This window comes from Misgurnus anguillicaudatus, chromosome 17 (assembly GCF_027580225.2).
Source record: "Misgurnus anguillicaudatus chromosome 17, ASM2758022v2, whole genome shotgun sequence".
Classification (NCBI taxonomy): domain Eukaryota; kingdom Metazoa; phylum Chordata; class Actinopteri; order Cypriniformes; family Cobitidae; genus Misgurnus; species Misgurnus anguillicaudatus.
Window position 1 is genome coordinate 35,789,362 of NC_073353.2, and position 22,363 is coordinate 35,811,724.

The following is a 22,363-nucleotide window of genomic DNA, read 5'->3' on the forward strand; positions in this document are numbered from 1 at the left end:
AGAAATGAAACGTTTAGGATTATGGGTAATGTAGTATTAGGGTGGTCCTTATTTTTCAACTTTTAAAAGTTCATGCTCATACCCCACCAATATTTTTTAATAAATAAATAAAAAATTTGCCATTTTTTCAATATTAATTAATATTTTGAGGTTGCTCAAGACCTTTAAAGTTTAACACATTTGCGTATTATGTGATACTTTGTGCTAGCTTGTATAATAAAGCAATAAACCCCAAGAAGCAGTGGGTTACCAGTGCATTTTATAACAGCTAAGGGGCGTTGTGCTCGCGGAGTGCCTAAAACCCCCTTAGCTGTTATAAAATGCACTGGTAACCCCACTGCTTTGAGGGGTTTATTGCGTTTATAAAACGGTTACTTCATATGCATAAAGTTAGCGGGATTTTATAAAATAAAACACAAATAAGTTGTAATTATATTAGTACAAATATTACTCTTCCGCCAAACAAAGTAGTTCCTCAGAATCAAGTGTGACTGAAACAGAGCGCAGTTCCCAACCAACAGAGACGCAGCAAAGGCGCAATGAAAATATGATTTAAGACTGTGGTGTTTATTTTATAAGTCACCATTCATCTAATTTATACATTAACATTTATATTGTGCAACTGTTGTTGTGATGATCAAATATGGAAGCATGCTGAACTCTTTCCCCGTCAGCGTTTTTTTTTAAGTTGCCACCCAGTTTTAGTTTAATGCCTTGCAGAAAAATTATCTTCTTTAAATAAACATAAAATATCAAATGAAAGAACAGACCATCCGCTTTCAAACAAAAACAAAAAAAAAAAGTTTAATCCGACCTTCATTTGTTCTCTTATCACCTCTCAATTTTTTTAGCTAAAAGCGGAGATAATTCAATTTTGGTGAAGACCTTTTGTTAGAGATCAGATTCAGAGCCTGTGTTGAGTGAATGTGTCAGTGTTTAAATTGAGTAAGTGGATAATAGCGGACTTATGAACTTGAGTTATAAACTCCTCAGACAACGTTTTCTCTTTATCCACGAGATGACTCAACAATATTTATTGACATTTATCTGGATATCGCCATTAATTGTGCAATTGTAGACAAATTAAAAAAATATGATTAAATCAGTACGTAGCAACAGTGGCGCAGTGATACTTATGTAATGTGGTCTGAACCGTGAGGTTACCGGTGTATTTTATCACGACTTAGAACGCGTTTCAACCAATCAGAATGAAAAACCAGAACTGCCCGATTTATAATTGTTTAATAATATATACTTATGGCAGCAATGGATTTATTTGAACATGCTCCATGCAATTAAAAATCATGTTTTAGTTGTGATATGTCTTTCAAAGCAAGAAAGCTTCAATGTGAATGAAGCACAATAGACAATAGATGGGTTGCTCGCCGATGTCAGTAACTGCTTGCGCGCGCAACCAAGAGGCAGAAAGAAGAGACGTTCATTGTGTTGTAGGCTAGTAGCGGTGTCTGTAAGTCAAAATGCCAAGGAGTTGTTGCTTGGATAATAGTACCAACAGAGCCAGTGCTGGGTGCCTGATGTTAACATACCAGTAGATGCGATTATTACGTTACTAGCCTAACATTATAATTCATACATGTATCACAGTAACACTGCACAAATAAATACAGAAAAACAGATCCAACTAAAATCAAGTTTTACGCTTCAATAATTAAGGTTGTTGCAGTAGCGGACCTGGGGGCGTATTACAGAAACTTTCTATCTTAGGTCTTAACTTAAGATATGATGTGTTAAAGGAACAGTATGTAGTATTGTGGCCAAAACTGGTATTGCAATCACAAAACTTGTGGCTAAAACTGGTACTGCAGTCACATAACTGGTGGCCAATACACAAAATGACAACATAAACATCAGTTGAGGGCTGCAACTCCACTTTTTAAATGACAATATCCTGGCCAGACCACTGTTGTCAGTGATATAAGTATTTGAAATGAAAATGATTTCTTAATGTCTAGTGACATATCAGGGCCATTTTATGATTAATTGATATACATTTCTTACATACTGTTCCTTTAAGTTAAGATTTTTCACAAATTCATATTACAGAAGCAAATCTTAAATTGATTTAGGATTCTCATCTTATCTCACCAAATCTTATCTCATCTCTAGTTAGGAAATCCCAAATCGCTTAATCATGTTTCCGCTATCAACTGTCATGTCTGTTACCAAACAACCAGCCATGCGTGAGCTGCTGCTACAGTAAACAAAAGAATTGTCCTTTTAATTTCAATGGGCCAGAAAAATACATTTTATTAAATTCATAGTAATCATAGTCTGTGTTTTGTGTATTAGTGTTTTAGCACATCATCTATCAGTTACCATTAAATTTAAACATTTAGCAAATGTGACTTACAAAAATTAAAAAAATTATTCTTCCTAAGTGCTAGGATACTATTGTATATTTTAACATTTGATAAGAGACATGACAAGAAATAGATGCTGAGTCAAGTGTGTACTGTATTCACTATAATCCCATCAAGTGTGTGAAGGTAAAAAACATTCAAAGAGTAATCCAAAAACAAACATTGATGTTTTTCATCCTCCACTTTGTGAAAAATGTAATTTCATTCTCCCGCAGCTCTATCATAATGTGATTGTTTCAGCTGGCTCTCATTAAAGTTTTAAGTTAGGACACCTGTGAGGTTACCCTAAAGTTTTTAGGATGTTTTGTCAAGTTTGGATGCTTCTGTAACACCACTTTCCTATCTGCAGTTAAGATAAGATAATGCATTTAGGAACATCATTCTGTAATAGCTTTTGTCTTAAACGAGGTCCTAACTGAAATGACCATGGTTACCAAACAGTTAAGATAAGATTTTAAAGTTAGGACTTTTCTGTAATACGCCCCCCAATCGTGCTTTCTGCCTCCTGGATGAGGGCGCACCCTGTAATGTTTGTAAACATCTTTCAACAAAGATAAAACCACACTTATTTTAGTGAGGTTGCGGTGGTAGGCTTAGGCCTATGTTCTGCTTTACATTGTTTAATGTGTATGCTAATTTTAAAACACAAGAAAAATGACCATCACCCTTTATAAATTAATCCATATCAAAAAAAGACTATTATATGTCATTTACTATACTAAACTGTGGTAAAATTCTTAGATACAAAAAAAATTGCTATAGTAAGGTTCAAAAACAGTATACAGCAGTGGCAGCTCCTGACTGCTCATCCGAGGGGCGCAAATTCAAAATATGTGTTCGAAGTGTTGTGTGTCGCTCGTGTTTTCAAAATATGTGTTTGTTGCGTCATGTGAACCATGTGCATTACCTGTTTTTTTTTTTTCAAAATAAGTACCTATACTACCTGCTGCACACGCGTCAAAACAGTTTATGATAAAAGAGACGCTCATGTTCACAAAATGCACGCAAGACACTCCCTTAACGGTAAACTCTGATTACGCATGAGATTATGCGAGTATCTGGCAAACACGAGCGTCTCTTTTATCATAAACCCTTTGGACGCGTCTGCAGCAGGCACTTGTTTTGACGGGACACGTGATGCACATAGGTTCACTCGACGCACCGAACCACACACATGATGGGGTACATACATGTCGTGACGAACTTCACATTGAGTGCCCTCGAAAAAAGAAGTCACCGGCCGCCACTAGTATACAGAATACTATATCACCCTATAGTAGTTATTTTGTATTAAAGCTCATGTAATACACGCTGTTTCTGCATTTCTGATGTTAATCTGGAGTACCTATAGAGTAGTATGACATCCTTTATATCTCTGAAGAGTCTTTAGTTTAATCAGATTTATAAATGAAAGATTAGCTTTACCGAATCTTTCCGATAACATAGGAAAAAATGAAGAAGGAGGAGTTACTTTCGCAGGAGGAGCGAGTACGAGTCATGCAACACTATACAACACTGTTTTAACTTATGATTCACTACATGTTTGTGTCATTTATATAATATACACGCGACTATTTCCAACATAAGACAGAAGTCTTACTTACCACGTGCAACTCGTCATGACCCGGTTGGGAAAATCCACTGAATCAAACACACACGCAAATCACCGCTGCTACCCCGGATAATAAACTATATCCATTGTTTCCATAAGGCTGGATGTCTTGGGCGGGGTTTTCCGGGGGACGTTTTCCGGTGGAAGCCCATATAAAGAAGTGATACCTATCGAAAACCCCTGAAACGTCAGTTAGAACTGTAATCGAAAAAAACTTGCCGAAACTTGTAGGAACCCTGGCGAAGTGCATTCGGCACAGAAATACTCTGTAACACGTCCAACTGCTGTTTTGACACTTTGCCTACGTTTAGCATGAGGAAACAACTCTATAACTGTGTTAATAAGTCAGAATGCTTGAAATACCATTAACCCCCCCCCCCCCCCCTTTAAAATCCATGATATTTGTATTGATGCATACAGTACTGTAGAAACAACATTGCTTTATAAGTTGCACATAATAAAAACTTCTACACTTAAATATATAAATTCTCATTTTTGTGTGTGTCACTTTCACTTGTCAAATTGCAGTGCTATGACCATTTTTAAACCAGTGGGCCCCATTTTCATGGTCTCGCCTGGGGCCGTATAAACCCATTGGGCGGCCCTGGTAATTTAAAAAAATTATTAAAAATGTCATTTATGTACACCCGCAACCGTTATATTTTCAGAGGTCCATCTGCAACTACAGTCAACACGCCTCAACAAATGACACAAACCAAGAACAAGTGGACCCATTAGCATAACATAACATGTTCTTGCTTTTTAAAGACAACTGGATGGGGCGGCACAAAACAGTGCACAGGGGTCTCGAGATGTGTTTTTCACACTTGAACTATTTCTACTGTAACTTCAAATACCATCCAAAAGCAAAAGCATCATGGTGAGAGACACAGATCAACAGTGAGAGATAACAAAGACAACATGTGGACTTTAGGGAAAAATATATTTACAAAAAATATGATGACTGCTCGAGAAGAGATTGTTAATCAAAAGAAACAGGGCACAAATCATTCAATGATGGTTTAGGAACAAATGGCTATAAAAGATCTTTAAGGTAGCTTAAAGCATGGACATAGAGATGGAGATGCATCAAAAATATGAAGAAAAAAACATAAGAATCAACTATGATTTCAGAGCAAAGCTCCATATCTTTAAAAAGCCATATTTAAAAAGGAACACATAAGAGTGTCATGTTGTAAAAGTGTGTGTTGCTTGTTAAAAATATGATGTCTCAAATCAAGGTATAGTTCAGAAATGAAAGTTTAAGGCAGGATATGACATTACTGTGCCCAACAGAGACATGATAGTTGATTTGACATCAAAGTCATTTCTAAAGATAAATAAAATCTTTCATTTATATAAAAGCACTGAATTTACTGGGTAATAGATTAAAGTTAAACTTACTGTAAACAGGAAGCCGCGATCGATTTCACTTACGTAACTTATTACGTATTTCGAGTGCAACGAAATATTGGGTTGGTGACCGTTTTCAATCCGAAGCCTGCAGCCTCCGAAGTCGCATACTGTATGCAGGCTGCATACGTCATTAAGTCTGGCGATTTAAGCATTCGCAAATCATAAGCATATTACAACAATTTACGATTAACAAAGAATAAAAGTTAACTTTCTAATTGTTAATATTCTGAAATAAGACAGCCTGGATGACGTAAGAGGAGCCTGGAAATGCGACCTCCGGAGGCTCCAGCCTTCGGTTTGAGAAACGGCCATCATATGAGGAAAATACCGGGCGTGGCTTGCGTTTTCCACTGTGATTTGATTGGAATGGAACTTCCTCGCATCTAAGCTCCACCCTCATAGGATGCAAGCGAGGAAAGACGCGAGGACGATGGAGACGAAGCATTAAAGGTGCGGTGAATCGGCTATTTTTATTGTTTTATACTGTTTTTTTTATTCAGTGCTTACTTTTAAAGGAGAAACAAAAGGCATTTATAACTATGAGAATTACAAAACAAGACTAAGATTTACATACAAAGACATTACATTTACATTCATCTGTAGGCTACATATTAAGTAAAATAAATAAATAATGAAATAAATAAAATGAAAAGAAAAAAATACATCAAAAATAAAACGCATATACGGGGATTTCACATTCCTAATTCAAAATCCTGTAGTAAGGTACATAAATATCTTGCTTTGGGACTTTTCATACTTTTTAAGGTATCCAAATAAATTCAAATTCCTCTTTAAACACTACAAAACGTAGTTTTACAAAATGTACATTTATGAATGTAAAATTTAACCAACAACAACACATTTTTTACAACATATTATATATTTCGATTCTCAATTAAGTTTTATACTGTTGTGTGACATCTACTTATTACGTTCACTTGTTTTTTACATTCAAAAACACCAGAAGCAATAAGTAATAGGCTATTTTGTAAATCATGTACAGACCCAGGATATCCCACAAAGTGCATGCTTTGTTAAAAATAAAGCTGCAGAATTGCAACAGCTGTGCTGAGATGGCAGTAAATATGTAATAGTTTGTTAGAAAAATACATTTGAATAAAGTTTTGTTTCATATGGTTTGGACTTCTATGTTTTCATTTATTGTGATAGTTTTATTCATTAATTTATTCATCTTTACTGTTAAGTAAATAAAATAAAATCATTTCATTAAAGGGATAGTTCGGCCAAAAACGATATTAAACCCATTATTTACTAACCCCCAAGCTGTCCAAGTTGCATATGTCCATCGTTTTTCAGACAAACACATTTTCGGATATTTTAGAAAATATTTTAGATCTTTCTGTTGATTAAATGTAATGTTACGGGGTCCAGCAATAGTCCACGACCTTCAAGTCCAAAAAAAGTGCGTCCATCCTTCACAAATTAAATCCAAACGGCTCCAGGATGATAAACAAAGGTCTTCTGAGGGTAATCCGTGCGGTGTTGTTGTAGAAATATCCATATTTAAAATTGTATTAGCGTAATTAACTAGCTTCCGGTAGCGCCGCCATCTTAGACTCAGGAGAGAGTATTAGCGTAGTGTACGCACTTTTCTTAGTGACGTATGACAAATTCGGAGGGCGGGGGACAGAGCAGCAGCAGAGAAACCGCTGTATGCTGCGTAAGCGCTCATCCTGAATGCAGATGACTCTAAGATGGTGGCGCTGCCGGAGGGTGGTTAATTACGTTCATAACATTTTAAAAACAACACCGCGCGGATTGCCCTCGGAGGACCTTTGTTTGTCGTCCTGGAGCCGTTTGGATTTAATTTGTGAAGGATTGACGCACTTTTTTTGGATTTGAACGTCGTGGACTGTTGCTGGACCCCGTAGCATTGCATTTGATCGGCAGAAGGATCTAGAATATTTTCTAAAATATCCGAAAATGTGTTTGTCTGAAAAACGATGGACATATGCAACTTGGACAGCTTGGGGGTGAGTAAATAATGGATTTAATATCGTTTTTGGCAGAACTATCCCTTTAATTCCTGCATTAATTATTGCTTGACTTTAAATGCATGCATTCACACCGCCTGCATTTGTCTAGTTTGTATTCAAGCATGTCATCTGACAATACATATTAAATTACAGTTTAAATTACAACAATAATGACCAATACTTCCTTATATTACACATTTTCTTAGTGGACCAAAATGAGAAAAATAATATTGAAAAAAATAGTATTGTTCATTATTGTTGTGCATAACTTCTAACAATGTAATTCTGTGGTATAATATCTTAAAGATATCTTAATTTTAAACATTTTTTCCATGTTTAAGTGTTATAATTGGGTCCCCAGTGCTTCTATCAACCCAGAAAATGTGAAAAAGATCAACCCAGTAACTTTTGGTAAACCATTCTCTGCAAGCATGTGAAAAAAATAGTTTCCCCTGGTGATGTCAGAAGGGGATAATATGAGCGGTATTATCCCCTTCTGACATCCTATCTACCTACCTATCTATAAGGTATTTTGAGCTAAAACTTCACGTATGTACTCTGTACAACAAACATTTATTTGACATCTTTAAAAAAGTCTTGTAAAATGTCTCATTTAAGTATTTTTCGAGTATAAAACCAATAGTCTTCTCCAAAGGCGAGATCTTCGAGCAGCTGCCCAACGTCTTCTTTGTCCAAACATTCCAATCATTGCAAACCGTACAAGTAGGGTTGTCAAGTAACTTATGCAATCAGGTGTTAGTGCACCTGTCCCTCGTACAAGCGTTTTTATGCCTGTTATTAGGCTTGTTCAAGTTAGCGGTGCTGCAAGAACCAACAGGGATGACATTAAAGTACCGTGAGAGCGATTCAAGAAATCATACAGAAAAGTCTTTTGCGGTACTGTGATGTCATCCACCTGTCGGTTCTTGCAGAGCCACATCCCTTGCGAAAATTGTTTATGGTTTAACTACAGTTAAAACCAAAAAACCATGGTTACCACAATACCAATATAATGTGCAATTTTTTACCCTAAACAAAATAGGGTAAAGGTAAGTGTGGCGTGTACTTCACATGTTTTAATGCATTAAACACCAGTAGATTTCTTGGTCGACATATTAATTCATTATCAACTTAAAATGACAAATATAACATAGGGTAAGTGTGACGTGTGTGTTGACCTGACTACTACCTGGGTCTGGCTCCCAAGCATGACCACTTTTTTTAATGCACTATACATTAGAGGTTTTCATTTATCACCACACATCCAAACAAAACAGGGTAGGCCTGGCGTGCAAGCGGTGGCCTGGGGTGGGAACTGTCCTGTGGGGTCATGAGGGGCCCGGTGCCACATCTGTCCCCAATACCTCAATACACATGGGCTAGGTGTTTGTGACATATGTATGTACACAATGATGCTTTCCTGTTGTTACGGTACAGCAATTCTCTGTCATCTCCCCCATCTTTCAACCCCCCTGTCTTTTCTCTCCCCCCTTTTTCCTTTCTTTTTCTTCTTTAATAACCCAATGAATTTACCTAAATGTATCTATTGATTGGATTACCTACTGCTAAAAATGTATGCATTACATGGTATGTATGGGCAATGACTATATTTATTCTTTGTTTGTCTTATCTGTTTCTGTTTTGTTCTATCCATTGTTATTTACCACATGTAAATAGAGTCACTTTCTGTGTTTGCATTAAATAAATAAATATAATGTGCAATTTTACTGTATTTGGGGGGTCTGAAACAATTTGCCTTACACAGAGCAACACATCTCCTTTAAATAGAGTTGGTCAGGTTGTTGATTTTAGCCTGTGTAATGTTGGTCCACTCCTCTTCAATGGCTGTGTGAAGTTACTAGATGTTGGCAGGAACTGGAACATGCTTTGGTATACGCCCGGTATGTCCGGTGAGTCTGCTGGCCATTTAAGAACTGGGATGTTTTCAGCTTCCAGGAATTGTGGACAGATGCTTGCAACATGGAGCTGTGCATTATCATGCTACAACATTGGGTGATGGTCGTGGATGAATTGCAGTGGGCCTCAGGATCTCTGTGCATTCAAAATGCCATCAATAAAATGCACCTGTGTTCGTTGTCCATAACATATGCATATGAAGAGGGCGACAAGCATGCAGATATGCTTCCTGTTAAGCTTGACCATTTCTGACAGTTTGTGCAGAAATTCTTTGGTTATGCAAACCGATTGTTGCAGCAACTGTCCGGGTGGCTGGTCTCAGACGATCTTGGAGGTGAAGATGTGAGGATGCTGCATGTGGAGGTCCTGGGCTGGTGTGGTTACACATGGTCTGTGGTTACTGCCAAATTCTTTGAAACGCCTTTGGAGATGGCTTATGGTAGAGAAATGAACATTCAATTCACATGCAACATGCCAATATACTTGGTATAACCTCAAAACTTGCAACATCTGTGGCATTGTGCTGTGTGATAAACTGCATATTTTTGCGTGGCCTTTTATTGTGGCCAGCCTAAGGCACACCTGTGAAATAATAATCATGCTGTCTAATCAGCATCTTTATATGCCAAACCTGTGAGGTGGATGGATTATCTCGAGCAAAGGAGAAGTGCTTACTAACACATATTTAGACAGCTTTGTGAACAATATTTAAGAGTAAAAGGCCTTTTGTGTACATAGAAAAAGTCTTAGATCTTTGAGTTCACCTCATGAAAAATGGGCACAAAAGTGTTGTGTTTATAATTTGGTTATATTTTACACGCTTCTGTTTTTCTTTATATCTCTACTTCCTTTTTAAATATGAATTGACTTAAATGCAATTTTTAACGCAAAGTTCCCATATGCAAATTTGGTGTTTAACATTTTTATCTAGAGACACGTGTATTTATGTGATATATTTGTATGCGGCAGTTATTATTTAACTTCAGGGGTACAGTGCACATGGATTACTTTTATGCTTCTGTAGTAAATATCACCATCTACTTTCATTGTTTAACAGCAGCTCGAACCTTCTTCTGGATATCATTTGTTGTTTTCCATGAAAGGAAAAAATTGAAGAAGTTTGGAAAACATGTGTAAATGTTCGTAAGTCTCTGAAAAAGGAAGTTAGAGCCACAGAAAGGGAAGTAGTCTTTTTTGTACTTTTCTAAATTTCTTTTAAAGACGGTTAAATGGCTATCGACACAATTACGAGACAAAATAATGCAGCATATTTTGTAGAATTAACTTTAAACAATTATTAAATAAAACAAAAAGATTAAAAAAATCTGCTGTAAGTAAATAACACTCAATCTACATATTCTTTAAAAATGAAATACCAGACATTAAGTGTGTAATGTTTGTGTATTGTTATGTTAGCGTTGACCTGCCTGGGGGACAATGCATGAAAATTAGCCCTTGGCTAAATCCGGTACAATACAAAATCGAAATTATGTTAAAAATTGTGCATGGTCCCATTATAAATAAATAAATTAAATTAAATAATTTCTGCACCACTGGTGCCAAGGGCGTCATGCACCCAATTTATTTAAGGGGGAACACAGTGTGCACAGCACATTATGTGCACAGACATTAAAACAAATTCAAAATATGGATATATTGAAAGAAGCTACATTTGAAATACCATTTACACAGACTGTTTAAAGGAAAAGTTCACCAAATATGGAACCAAAGCGTTCATGAGCCCCATTTGCTTCTATAATAAAAGGAAAACGATACTATGGAAGTGCACTCTTATGCTACGTACACACCAAACGCGAGGCATTGCGATTAAAATTCGTATCATGCAAATTTTTGCTCGAGTTGAATATTTTTAACTTGGGCAAAAACACGTTTGAGGCGAATAACGCGCGTTTGAGGCGAATAGCGTGCGTTTGAGGCGAATAGCGCGTGTTTGAGGCGAATACCACGTGTTTCCGCGGCAAACGCTCCGCTCATATTGCGTCATTCGCATCGTCCCACGCGAGGACGTGCCTGATTGCGTCTTTGCATTGACTTTGTATGTAATCTACTCGCTCAAATCATTGAAATCGGTCTGGTGTGAACCCACTGATAGAACGGATGTGTTAAAAACAACACATTAGTGTTCGTTTAGGGACAACACACTAAATGCGTTATCCCAGAATCCACACATATTTGTGTTATTATTGAAACAACACGTTTTGTGTTACTTTAAACACAACTTGTTTTATTTTAACACAAAATCAACACAACATGACACATAATGTGTTAAAATAACACAATGTGTTAAAAGCATAACAGAAAAAAATTGACACATCCTTTCTTAGAGTGCAATGGGGCTTGGTTACAAACATTCCTCGAAATATCTTCCTTCGTGTTCATCAAAACAAAGAAATTTATACAGGTTTGTAATAAAATGACAAGTAATGATGACCTATTTTTCATTTTTGGGTGAACTATCCCTTTAAAACGGCTTAATTGTGCCATTAGCGTACTTGCACATCAACTGTGTCATGTTATTAAATTTATTTAATTTTAAAAGCATAAAGTTTATAAATATTAAAAATGACAAAAACAAAGTTTAAGGCTGATTAAAAAATCCATTGCCTGTGTAGTGTAGGATAATATCATAAAAATTCTAGACTTTTTAAGCACACATGCTAAACTGTTAGTTTTAAATGCTTACATCTTCTGTATGCGAATGTTGATTCATACCAAAATGCTTTTTTGTCACATGAAAACGTCTTGTGTTACGTATGTAACTGTTGTTCCCTGAGAAGGGAACGAGACGCTGCGTTTCCCTTGTCATACTTCCTGCGTCCCTGTAACGCCGTCTTTGGCAATATTTCAGATAGCGATATACTTCCTGGCTCCCGCGTCACCCTGTCTTTGTTGTAGGCCTCAACACTGGTTGAATTTGATATGCACATTCAGACGCACTTACCCCTGGAGGGGTCCCCAAAGTGTCACCACAGTGACGCAGCACGAGTTCTCTCAAAAGGGAACTGTAACAATGTATCTTAAAAGGTAATACAATGTAACCTTGCTCTCACCTGAAATATATCCCCACATTTAGTCCTTGATTTTGAGGGTATTGGACCTGGAAAGTCCTTGAAAGGTCCTTGGATTTGAAGTTAACTAAGGTGTGGGAACCCTGTATATTAAAATATGCACCATTGACTTGTTTATGATGTTTATTCTCCTTCACTCTAATCCTCAACGCTGCAAAAACAACTCAATAAAAATAAATATTTGATGCAAAGCTGATCTAAGTGTAATGCTGTATTCAACACTTTGTTTATTTTTTACATTTAATTGTAATTGCATTGAAAGCATACAATGTGCACATAAGGGTGTCAGCACTGTTGTGTCTGAGTCTGAGTGTAATATAATTCATTAATTATTCATTGTGTCCAGAATGAAGCACATGATTAAAAAGGTGAAGTGAAGAACAGTTCATATAAAACCAACAGAGGAACAAATAAAAAGATGCTTCATTGAATTTGGGGCTGCATGCAAAATCCACCTGGCTCAAAAAATGGAACTGGTTGCCACCAAAAGGAATTTGTTTGACTAGGTTAAATAGACTAGACATACATACATACTTAAGTCAATGCTGTGAATTTGGGATCGGGCTGTCTGTCTGAAAAACATTTATTCAAAAATACACACTTAACCAACACTTCTGGCTTTTACATACTTCTCCTTTCCCTTCACATCATTTCCAGAATTCTCTTACTTTCTATTTTCTGACCACACAGACAGACGGATCAAAATAAAAGCAAGTTGGTCTTGATACTAAATGTGTTAAACGTTAGGTAGGGTGTGTAAATTAATAGCATATATTACCTGTTGCATGCACGTTCTTTATGAACTCTTCAAGCAACACATTCACCACAGGCCTCGCTTTATCACATTAGACCGGAAAGCATGGGTTAAAAGATAAAGCCCAAACTATGTGCTCAATTCCTCTAAATGATAAAGTCGTATAAGTCATTTCTTGGTTTACTTATTTTTGGAAAGTGACACTGCATTAGTCAAACGTCCCAGTGAGTCATCTTACACTCCTCACAAGCATTCACAAACTGTACTCTGAAACCAGTACTCTTCATTTCCTTTTAAAAACTAAAGTAATCGTGTATTATCTAAAACAATGTATATGCTAATTAACTTTAATGTGTGGTTGCTTTTATTGTTTTTGGACAGTCACGTATGGTGATACATACGATGATCAATGGACTTTATGCACACTTAACTTCTGCTTTTGACTTAAGACTGCTCTTCAGTTTCTGTTTTTATATATTTATATTTATATATTTTTTATTTAAATTGGAGGGACGTCAGAATCGCTAAAATTTACACATTGTTTGCTGGATTTACCCAAAGTTACAATCTATGATGTGTGAAAAATTGTTCCAGATGTGCAAACTCGAGAAAGGTTTCAAGTTTTATGTGTTTTCTTATCTCTGTAATCATTAAGATAAGTTCAGCTAGCCTGCACAGGGCTTACATTGTGCTGTTTTTACGATTTGTTCAGCAGCAGGCTAATCACATTAGTTAAAATGTTTGTCATTTAAGTTAAAGTTACATAAAAATATATGTTGGTTTGACAAAAATGCTGCATATTTTTTTTTAAGTGAGAACACAACCCTAAACGTCAAATTTCAGCTTGTTTTATATTGACGATGATTGTCAAATATTTTTTTTTGCATAAATCTGTTAATCAACCTAAATCCTGATCAAACTACTAAATTGTCCCACAAATTCCAGCATTTTAACTCTTTAATTGCCAAGTTCATAAATGATGTCACTTGGATGAATCAGCTGCAGGATGAATCTTACTCACCAGTCACCAGTACAGTTCAATTCAATTCTATTTTATTTATATAGCACTTTTCACAATAGTTAATTGTTTCAAAGCAGCTTTACATTAATAGAAACAGTGAAAAAGCACAGAAAAGCGACAGATATCACAACATAATACACGATAGCATAAGCAGTTAAATTTGCTGCGGCTATGACTCAACATTATAAGCGAGCGTATTACTAATTTAACGTCTAGAATAGGAAGCTAAGTTAAGCCCAAGAAGGCTGCCTCCCCTGGTTAAAAAACCCCCTAGGAGAAAAAAACCCGGGCTTTTAGCCGAGGAAATAAAAAAATGTCCTAGGAGGGAAAAACCCTTACACACATATAAAACAGCAGCAACTGATGTGCAAGGGAGATGCTTTCTCCTCAATACTAAACCCCCCCCCCCCACACACAAATTTGCTGTTATACTCCATATTACTCTATGTACAAGCCAGAAATAAGCTTTGTTTTTGCACAGGCCTATCAAAAGGGTTAATGGTGCCACCTGGTGATCAACAGTAAAAATGACTAATTTACCTCTTTGCAACAGGGACAACCACCAATAATCAAGAATGCATGATTATATGGTGTCAGCTTTGCAATCAAAAAATGTAGTTATATTGGAAGTCAATGGGGCAAAAACAGACACGAACAGTAAATGAGGGAGAAAAAAATTAATCCGAAAGCCCATACTTTTACTAATTTTTGACATGCCCAAGACTGTGATTAAGGTTAAAAAATCCAGTCCACAATCACTTTTAATATTGAAAATCAGTCATTTTGTTTGTTTTTCCCCAAATCAGTGACATCATTTATGAACTTGACAATTAAAGAGTTAAAATACTGGATTTTTTGTAAACATTAAGTAGTTTTGATCAGGACTGAGGTTGATAACTATGCAAACAAAATAATTAGAAAATGTAAAATCTACAGTAAGTTACTGGCAGCTAGTTGCCAGTAATACCCAGTAATACTGTAATTTCTACAGACATTTTTTACAGTGTAATTTCTTTTTCATTAATGCAAGTTTTTATCTGTAATGACTGAACAGTGAGCAATGTGATCAATGCTATGGAAGATCACAGTACAAACCCAGATTTTGTTACAAATTATAAAATGTTATTACAAGATTTATGGTTAATTTTGCAGCATCTCTTTATGTACATGTGCTACATTAATGTATATTACATTTGTTTTCAGAATATAATTTTGCTTTAAAAATGTCTTTTGCACATTTTTTGCCACTAGATGGCAGAATTATATCAAGCAATGAACACCCTATTTTGTTTACCTTTACACTTCATTTATAATAATTTCCTGCTGCTTTTTTCGTGTTCTCAATAAAAAAAAATTGTTTCACATGTAAGAAAACATTTTTTTTTACTCCATTATACAAACGCTTGCTGCACGAAATAATGTGCATTTTACTGAATGCCTACATGCTGCACTTTAAGGGGTAGTTTCCTGGATAGGGATTAGACTAGTCCTAGACTAAAACATTTTTAAGAGCTGTCCAAACTGAAAACAACTTGCACTGACATATCTTAAAATACATCAGTGCCATTTGTTTTGCCTCAAAATGCACACCGGTAATATTTTAAGTAAGGCATGTTTGTTAAAACTAGTTATATTTCCTAATTAAACTAAGGCCTAGTCCTGGATTAAGCTAATCTCTGTCCGGGAAACCGCCCAAGAATATATCAAATGAAAGAGCAGACCATCTGCTTTCAAACAAACAAACAAAACGGGAAGAAAAATAATTTGTTCTCTTTTTATCACCTCTTAAATATGGGTACGTTTCTTCAAAAATACCAAATCCAAAAAAATTTAAAATACCAAAACGCTGAAATAATTGAATTTTTGAAAAAGGACTTTTGTAAGAGATCAGATTCAGAACGACGATCAAAACATACACAGAGTTTACAATGTTATTGATGCTTCAGTTTTTATAATTTGGGTAAGAGCGCCACCTAGTGGAAAACATCGGAATTATAGATTACCGTAAAAATTTGTCAGGGATGCACCATTAAAAGGGAAGCTTTTTCTCTTAATTGATGAGATAACGCGTAAATGGTGGTTAATATATCCACCAAACTCTCGGTATCGACAGATATCAGTCTAAATAATCGGCTATTGGTATCAGTGGAATATTTTAATATTGGTGCATTAATAATAATAATAATAATAATAATAATACCGTATTTTCCGAACTATTAAGTCGCTCCGAAGTATAAGTCGCAGCAGTATAAAAGCATCAATAATATGAAATAGCATATATAAGTCGCAGTGGACCATACGTCGCGTTTATTTAGAAAAATATTTCCAAGCCGAAGAACAGACATTTAATCTGGAAAGGCAAGTTATTCAACCAAACAATAGCAGACAGAAAAGCAGGCTGAATAGATGTCTGTACGTTAAAGTAATATTATCAGTTATTTAAACGATAAACCATAGCATACAGAACTTACCTGGAAGGTTACCGAACTAGCAAACTAGCATGAAGTTTGCAGACTCGTCATACCACATCACTGAATTCATTGAATTACATAAATACAGGAGCAGCATATTGCGAACTCTTGCGGTTGTAGACGGTAATGATGTCTCTTGCCTCATAAATGTCAAAATTTATTCATATTGACTTACAAGACGCACCTGACTATAAGACGCAGCACCAGCCAAATTATGTACAAAATGCGCCTTATAGTCCGAAAAATACGGTAGATAATTATGTCATTTACCTTTATTAACACTATGCATTTGTTACAAAATACTATATTACAAACCGCAGATCATAATCGCCTAGTCATCATCTTGTCAATAAAATGTTAATGTTTTATTAAAAACCTTGGTTTGATCAGATCTATTAATCAAAACAGATTAATTTCAGAAACATTTGCTGCATCCCAATTAAAATACTTAGTATCAGCATAGTGGGTGAATGTGGATGCAGCACTGTACTCTTTAAAACAGATCTGTTAGTCACGACAAAATTGCCGCATTGTGATATACAGTATTGCACCATGAGGATGTTTTTATAGGCTACTGTACATTTTGTCAAATGCAGCAGGTCATTTGTGCATTGTACAAAAAATGTTCTACTGCAGAAATAGTGTGAGTATAATGTTTAAATGCTAATCTGAGCCTTTGACCTGCCAGTTCATTTCCATTTATAAAATCCTGATGTATTTCGTCTCTCTCTTCTTTTGCCACCCTGTTCAATGTGCTGAGTATAGATCACTGCAGCAGTGTATGTGGGTGTATGGGTGGTGTGCAGGGGCGAACCGAGCTATTAAAAGCCACTGCTGTATAAATAACCCATGCGTATAAATGAAGACAGTCCAGCAGTATTAGATGCTGGGAAACTGCGGCCAGCATGCTGCTGATGTTAGTGAACACACAATCCATCTAAACCAGATACAAATGGATCCGTATGAATAAATTTAAACATATTTCTGCAGCAAATATTTAAGATTTTTGGATGTATTTCATAAAAACGCTGCAGTAAAGCAAATCACTCTGTTGCATTATATTATCAGGATCCATTTATGACAATATTCTGTGAAATTTTTAGGCTCGGATTTTGCTTGCTTTATGCAGATGGTGGCTGTTCCCTTTAGCTACTGAAGGTGATAAAAATAGATTCGGTTTCTGCCTCATCCCTTAGTGCAGTCTTTCTCTTCACATGCACGCTATTGCAAACGCAATATAAACTACACAACCTCACCGCTGTCTCATCAAGTTGACTTGTAGCTGGAGATATCATTTTTAATTGTTTGTATTGGATAGCAATGAGTTTTAAAGGAGAGCAAATAAGGACTTTTGCTTAAAGGTGCTGTAATTTTATAGCACATTGCTATTATTGTTTTAGCATTTGTCTCTTTTGAGCCTCTTTGTACACGTCTCACAGAATATTACAACAAAGCTGGCTCATAATAGGGATGTGAACATCGATGCTGCCTTATCAATAAATCAATGCATAGATGCCAATGATAAAAGTATTGATATCTTAATTATATTAATGATTTTGTCATAAGTAAGTGTTCCTGTGTGCTTGACAATACACATCCGTTGGTCTGCGACTGTGCAGCACGAGTGACGTGCCATTCAACATACACACACACACACACACACACACATAAATATATATATATATATATATATATATATATATATATATATATATATATATATATATATATATATATATATATATATATATATGAAGAGTTTGGAATTTAAAAAAAAGTTACCACTAAAATTAGTATAGTTTGAGACCAGTATTAAAAAGTAAATTCTTAATTTTACGCAAATATATATATGTCCACTGTGAGAGACATAATCTAAAAAAAAAAATCCAGAAATCACAATATATGATTTTTTAAGTATTTATTTGTATGATACAGCTGCAAATAAGTATTTGAACACCTGACTATCAGCTAGAATTCTGACCCTCAAAGACCTGTTAGCCTTTAAAATGTCCACCTCCACTCCATTTATTATCCTAAATTAGATGCACCTGTTTGAGGTCGTTAGCTGCATAAAGACACATGTCCACCCCATACAATCAGTAAGAATTCAACTACTAACATGGCCAAGACCAAAGAGCTTTCCAAAGACACTAGAGACAAAACTGTACACCTCCACAAGGCTGGAAAGGGCTACGGGGAAATTGCCAAGCAGCTTGGTGAAAAAAGGTGCACTGTTGGAGCAATCATTAGACAATGGAAGAAGCTAAACATGATTGTCAATCTCCCTCGGACTGGGGCTCCATGCAAGATCTCACCTCGTGGGGTCTCAATGATCCTAAGAAAGGTGAGAAATGCTGGGACCACCGTTTCCAAGGTTACTGTTGGTAATACACTAAGACGTCATGGTTTGAAATCATGCATTGCACGGAAGGCTCCCCTGCTTAAACCAGCACATGTCCAGGTCCGTCTTAAGTTTGCCAATGACTATTTGGATGATCCAGAGGAGTCATGGGAGAATATCATATGGTCAGATGAGACCAAAATAAAACTTTTTGGTCATAATTCCACTAAACGTGTTTGGAGGAAGAAGAATAATGAGTACCATCCCAAGAACACCATCTCTACTGTGAAGCATGGGGCAGGTAGCATCATGCTTTGGGGGTGTTTTTCTGCACATGGGACAGGGCGACTGCACTGTATTAAAGGAACACGCCCACATTTTGGGAATTTAGCTTATTCACTGCATCCCCCAGAGCTAGATAAGTCCATACACACCCCTCTCATCTCGGTGCGCGCTGCAACTCTGTCCGACGCAGCCCCCGCTAGCTTAGCTTAGCACAAAGACTGGAAATGCATGGCTCCAGCTAGTATACTGCTCCCAATAAGTGACAAAATAACGCGATCATTTTCCTATTTATGTGTTGTGATTTGTATAGTCACATCGTGTACAAATAACAAGATCATATGAGACACAGCGATCTTTTAACAGTATATATACTGAGAACTATATTCTCTGAAGACGAAGCACTGCTACTGGGCGGAGTGATTTGCACAACTCTGACCGAACTCTCTGCTCCTCACCAGGGGGCTTCTCGTGTGCTGCGAGCAAATCACTCCGCCCAGTAGCAGTGCTTCGTCTTCTGAGAATATAGTTCCCAGTATGTATACTGTTAAAAGATCGCTGTATCTCATATGACCTTGTTATTTGTACACGGTGTGACTATACAAATCACAACACATAAATAGGAAAATGATCGCGTTTTTTTGTCACTTATTGGGAGCAGTATACTAGCTGGAGCCATGCATTTCCAGTCTTTGTGCTAAGCTAAGCTAGCGGGGGCTGCGTCAGACAGAGTTACAGCACGCACGGAGATGAGAGAGGTATGTATGGACTTATCTAACTCTGGGGGATACGGTGAATAAGCTAAATTCCCAAAATGTGGGCGTGTTCCTTTAAGGAGAGGATGACCAGGGCCATGTATTGCGAGATTTTGGGGAACAACCTCCTTCCCTCAGTTAGAGCATTGAAGATGGGTCGAGGCTGGGTCTAACCAAGGAGTGTCTCTGTAAGAAGCATATCAAGGTTCTGGCGTGGCCTAGGCAGTCTCCAGACCTTAACCCTATAGAGAATCTTTGGAGTAAACTCAAACTCCATGTTTCTCAGCGACAGGCCAGAAACCTGACTGATCTAGAGAAGATCAGTGTGGAGGAGTGGGCCAAAATCCTTCCTGCAGTGTGTGCAAACCTGGTGAAAAACTACATGAGACGTTTGACCTCAAACAAAGGCTACTGTACCAAATACTAACATTGATTTTCTCAAGTGTTCAAATACTTATTGTGCAAATAGTTAAAAAAATTATACATTGTGATTTCTGGATTTTTTAAATATTTTTATTGTCTCTCTCGCAGTGCACATGCACCTACGATGACAATTTCAGAACCCTCCATGGTTCCTGGGTGGGAGGACTTGCGGAATGGCAGGGTGTTCAAATACTTGTTTTCCTCACTGTATATGTTTGTATATATATATAAAAAAAATTAAAAATGCAAATTAAAAATTTTTTTTTTAAAGAAATATAAAACCAACATACTTCTCCTTCTTTCAAGAAAGCATCACTCTCTCTGTCTCACCAGTCTCTATCATATTTGAATCGATCTAAATTTTGGCTACACATAAGTTGAAGTATCATTCAGTTATTGAAAAACAATATACACATTTGCAACATTTTGATTATTTTATAATATCCTGCATCTCTAAGACATATATAACCTTGCAGTTGGGGAAAAGCTTTGTCAAGCAAGCATACAAAGTTTGTCCTGACAGTTTTTTTCTTAGCAGCACATAATTTGATTTCTGCTTAAGTCATACCTTGTTTGAGAAGCCCATGGGGTTGTAATTAAAAACTAACATTCAGAAAGAATAAAAACTTTCTCGGTTGAAATTTCGATCCGACCGTTCCACATTTGGTGATAATTTGACAACAGTTCATTGTTATTTCTACCCCTTGCTGGGTTTCTTATCCTCTGCTTCCAGAATGATTTAACACAAGCCTGACTACTTTGACTTGAACCGAAATAGAAATGCATGCAGGGTATTGCGTTGTATAGCTATTAGAAATCCTTTTTCCTTTAAAGCAAATCAAGACAAGATGTGCAAGACTCCCCAGAGGCCGAGGAGAGGATTGTTAAATGCAGAGAGACCACCTCAAGTGGTTTGCAAGCCAATTGAATTGTAGATTATACTGGAACTATGTGGAACAAAGATTTAAAAAAGAAGGTTTCCTCAGTGACACAATTTCATCCCCACTCCAGATGGTCATGCGTGGAGTCACCGCTCATTGATGGGGACCAGTAGATATGCTGTATGCAACTGGACAAGTACTTTTATTACAGAAAAGAAAAAACCCTTGTTGGGTTGTACCTTACAGAATGACCAAAATTTGGAGTTGCCCATGCTGAACCTTTGTGATTGAATGGGGCTTGTGGGAAGCTTAAGAGCCGTTTAATGAAATCTCCTTCATATAACGCATAATGTGTACTGCTACCTACGTTTTTATTGAACAAATCAGACAGGGAGATTATGCATGGCACTTAGAAAGTAGTTATCCAACCATGCATGCAATATGCCCCTTCTCTAAAAAAAATATTCTTTGTGCATCATGACATCATGGTCTTCACCCCATCACCCCCTTAATGCACTGCTACAAACTTTACCTCAGAGAAGGTTTCCGCTGTGCTGGAGTCTTTTTTGTTGGCGTGGAGCCATAGTATCTGGAACATTCCCCGGTGAGACCGTCCTAACTGCATGTTTGCCAGCAATTTATCTCTCTGAAGTGATGTAGCCTGTCCCATAATTCCCATTGTAATTCCTCATCCTAAATGTCTCCTGGCGAACAGCCATGACATTATGTAACTTGCACACTTACTGTACAGCAGCTTAAGTTCTTTTGAATTTGCACATTACAATGGAACACAATGGATTTCTTTAAATATATAATTTGTGTTTCATTGTTTAGATTTCTTCTAATACACAATAAAGGCAGAATTGGTGACTAAAGGTCCACTGTGTAGATTTTTGCAGCATCTAGTGTGAGATTGTGAATTGCAACCAATGGCTCAGTCCACAGTTCACTCCTCCCTTTCGAAATGCATAATGAAGCTACGGTAGATGCCACAGGACAAACGGCATCGCCCGAGATAATGAA

At 36.6% G+C, this 22,363-nt stretch overlaps 1 protein-coding gene and 1 long non-coding RNA gene across 3 annotated transcripts in view; one reads left to right on the forward strand and one right to left on the reverse strand.

The window, feature by feature from the left end:
* The window catches only part of itgb2 (integrin, beta 2), a 28,600-nt gene extending 23,053 nt beyond the window's left edge, over nt 1-5,547 (reverse strand). For both annotated transcript variants that reach the window (XM_073854695.1, XM_073854698.1), the window contains exon 1: nt 5,398-5,547. The gene's annotated coding sequence lies outside the window, so the exon portion shown is untranslated. The remainder of the gene's footprint in view (nt 1-5,397) is intronic.
* LOC129451578 (uncharacterized) overlaps nt 1-22,363 on the forward strand; it is a 119,262-nt gene that overhangs the window by 46,543 nt on the left and 50,356 nt on the right. The gene's annotated exons all lie outside the window — the stretch shown is intronic.